This window comes from Nansenia antarctica (assembly GCF_963989245.1).
Source record: "Nansenia antarctica genome assembly, chromosome: 8".
NCBI lineage: Eukaryota > Metazoa > Chordata > Actinopteri > Argentiniformes > Microstomatidae > Nansenia > Nansenia antarctica.
This window is the reverse complement of record NC_137678.1, coordinates 8,859,415-8,863,288: the sequence shown is the minus strand read 5'-3', so window position 1 is coordinate 8,863,288 and position 3,874 is coordinate 8,859,415.

The following is a 3,874-nucleotide window of genomic DNA, read 5'->3' as shown; positions in this document are numbered from 1 at the left end:
CCGGTGTAGCTGTGTTTTCTGGTGTGATCCAGGTTTCAGTGAGAGCAAGGAAATTGAGGGCCATAAGAGATGCATAAGCTGAGATAGCGTCAGCTTTCCGGACCGCCGACTGGCAATTCCAGAGACCGCCTGCGGTCTCTCTTGGTATATTGTGATTTTTCCCTCCCAGCCTCATATCGTTCATTTCGGAACGCCATAAAGATAAATCTGTGCTCCCTGTCTAACGTTATATATCTAACATTGCATGTAATAAGGCTGATCTGTCCATGATAGTGCTGCATTTTGACATAATTCATGTCGCATCTCCCCCTGTTGATGGTATATGACGTTATAGTCAGTCCCAATGGTCCAAAAGTCAAGTGCTTCGTAACACAGACGGGGTGAATGTTATGAACGAAAGTGAAAGTTCTGTCACAAAACGCTGTTACGTATCCTCACACATGTTTAAGTGGGTATATGGAAATCCTTGGCCTTTCCTAGTGGGCATACGGCGTAGTCCTGCGTATCACGTAGACTACACCACTGACTACAGTAGACTCCAGGGTGAAGGCAACACAGGGTTAGATGCCTCGACAGTCCCTCCGTCGTAATGTGATTAACCTTCGTTTCCAGAAAGGGCCACCTCCCGTTACGTCAATAGCGACACCGCTTGTTCCTGTGCGGCAGCGGAAGGCGGCATTTAAGGCGTCACAGTTTAACACAGGAAACAGATCAATCACCGGCACCTCAAGATCTGATTTCAAGCTGATCTAAAGACACACCATTGGTATATCACTGGTCCCTTGAAACCAGGGGGAGGCTGGTGGAGGTAGGAATCGGAGGACAGGCTCATTGTAAGTAATCTAAAAATTAATTAGACCCCTATACTACGGTAGTAGTCAGTCGAGTAGTCGGTCGAGAGAGGACGTTGGCGTTGCTTGTTCGCCGCTTCTCAGACGCTCCACTACAGACATCTGTCTATGGCTCTGGAGAGAAACTCAGAACTACACAGATAAGTTAACCAGACAGATAAGATAGCCAGACTGTGTTTACCACCTCAAATTAATTAATTTATGCCCAGCCAAATCCATGTTTAGAGGTAGCTAGCTAACATTACATTGATCATACTTGTAAGACTTTCCACTTTTCAAAAAATGCCGGGCGAGAGAGAGAGGACACTCGAGAGAGGACGCTCGCCGCTTCTCCGCCCGAAATGTAGATATACTTGCAATATACAGAGTAGATTGTCCTACAAACACTTAGATTTAGAAATCTAAAAATGTATTAGACCCCTATACTTTCTTTCTTTTTTTTCTTTTTTTTTTCTTTTTTCTTTTACTACTCGATCTTTTCAGTTTGTAAAGCGACTTTGAGTGTCTAGAAAAGCGCTATATAAGTCTAATGTATTACCAGATATATACACCCAGATATATACACCCAGATATATACACCCCTGGTTATATACACCCAGATATATACACCCAGATATATACACCCATATACACCCAGATATATACACCCAGATATATACACCCCTGGTTATATACACCCAGATATATACACCCAGATATATACACCCATATACACCCAGATATATACACCCAGTTATATACACCCAGATATATACACCCAGTTATATACACCCAGATATATATACCCAGTTATATACACCCAGTTAGAAATACCAATTGTGTGTTTTGGGCCATCATAGCTTGACATCAAATCTGTTTCCTGTGTTCAACCCTGACACCTTAACGATGCCTTCTGTTGCTGATGATGATGTGACGATGTAACAGGATGTGGCGAGTGCACCGACACCAAATCATTCTGCTACAGGCCTCCCAAAGCATGCTGGGATGGCAAACTGTGGCTGCGGAGCTTAATCAGTCTCCAGCTCTCTCCTGTGTAGGCGGTGGGGGGGGGGGGGGGGGGGGAGCAGGTTTGTCTCTTTTACCATGTGTGATTGATACCGTTCCTCATTCCCTTCCATGCATTACAATGAGCCCGTCCTCAGATTTCTACCTCCACCAGCCTCCCCTGGTATAAGAGATAGAGTATAATCTACCTGGTATAAGAGATACAGTATAATCTACCTGGTATAACAGATACAGTATAATCTACCTGGTATAAGAGATACAGTAGAATCTACCTGATATAAGAGATACAGTAGAATCTACCTGGTATAACAGATACAGTATAATCTACCTGGTATAAGAGATAGAGTAGAATCTACCTGGTATAAGAGATACAGTAGAATCTACCTGATATAAGAGATACAGTATAATCTACCTGGTATAACAGATACAGTATAATCTACCTGGTATAAGAGATAGAGTATAATCTACCTGGTATAACAGATACAGTATAATCTACCTGGTATAACAGATACAGTATAATCTACCTGGTATATGAGATAGAGTATAATCTACCTGGTATAAGAGATACAGTATAATCTACCTGGTATAAGAGATAGAGTATAATCTACCTGGTATAAGAGATAGAGTATAATCTACCTGGTATAAGAGATACAGTATAATCTACCTGGTATAACAGATACAGTATAATCTACCTGGTATAAGAGATACAGTAGAATCTACCTGGTATAACAGAGACAGTATAATCTCACATTAGCTTTTTCATCTGGTGCTGTAGGATCTCCCTTGCTTCTCTATGTTCTGCCTGGGCTCACAGAATGACACCAGAACCCCAATGGCAGCGGAGAAGCCTGACACAACACAACACAACACAACACAGTGCAACAGCATAGGAATAAGATGTCTGTCAGTGTGACGGAGGTCTGTTTCGACGTCTCCTTAGCTGTGGTCTGTTAACCTGTTAAGGTTAAGTGGTTGGGGTGGTGGGGGTGGGGGTTGGGGTGGTGGGGGTGGGGGTGGTGAGGGTGGTGAGGGTGGGGGTTGTGGTGGTGGGGGTTGGTGGGGGTCGGGGTGGGAGCGGGAGCGGGATGGAGAGGGTGGATGAGCAGGGAGACTCCCAGTCCCTTCTCTGGTCAGAGGAGTCAACCCTCCAGGCTGTGGGAACATCTGCTTTCTCGGCACTGAACACGAGAGTCTTTTTATAGCCGTTATCAGCATAGGGTACGGCTGTTGAGATGTCACAACAGTACGCCCGTGAGAACATCAGTGCCAGCTAGCAGCTACGTCGCTTGTCAAAATAAGGACACTGCAATGGCTGCTGGGGGGCGGTCATTCATGTTCAATACATTCCATCCTCGTTCCCTAGTTAATACAGAATGGATGGCAGTGGGAACCCATGATGTTTTTTGAGCATTCAAATGGCAAATCTATAATTGTCCCCTCTACTTTCTTGGTAAACAGCTGAAGGATGGGGCTGTAAAAAAAAAAGTCCAGGGGGGTTGAATACTTCCTGAAGGCAACGTATAAGTAAGTCCAAACATTGATGTACCAATTATAGATTGCCTCCTTTAAAGCATTAGATGTCTTTTCAGATATCTTTTCACCTTTTCAGCCGCAGCCCCGTCCCTCTGGAACACCCTCCCCAACCACATCAGCGGGGCTCTCAAGTCTCACGCATTGGGCGTGAGACACACGCTTTTCAACCCGTTCACACGCTCACACGCCACACCTTGTCTCACGCCCAATGCGTGAGACTTGAGAGCCCTGCATCAGACAGGCCAACACCCTCTCAACATTTAAACAGGCCCTCAAAACCCACCTCTTCAAGCTCGCCTTCACCAGTTAACCCTCTCCCCCTCCCCTTCCCATGTGTCCCCAGCACTACCTTCATTAGGCCCCTATACTTTCTTCTATTTACTTTTTGTTTCTTTTATTATTACTACTCAATCTTTTCAGTTTGTAAAGCGTCTTTGAGTGTCTAGAAAAGCTCTATATGTCTAATGTATTATTATTATTATTAT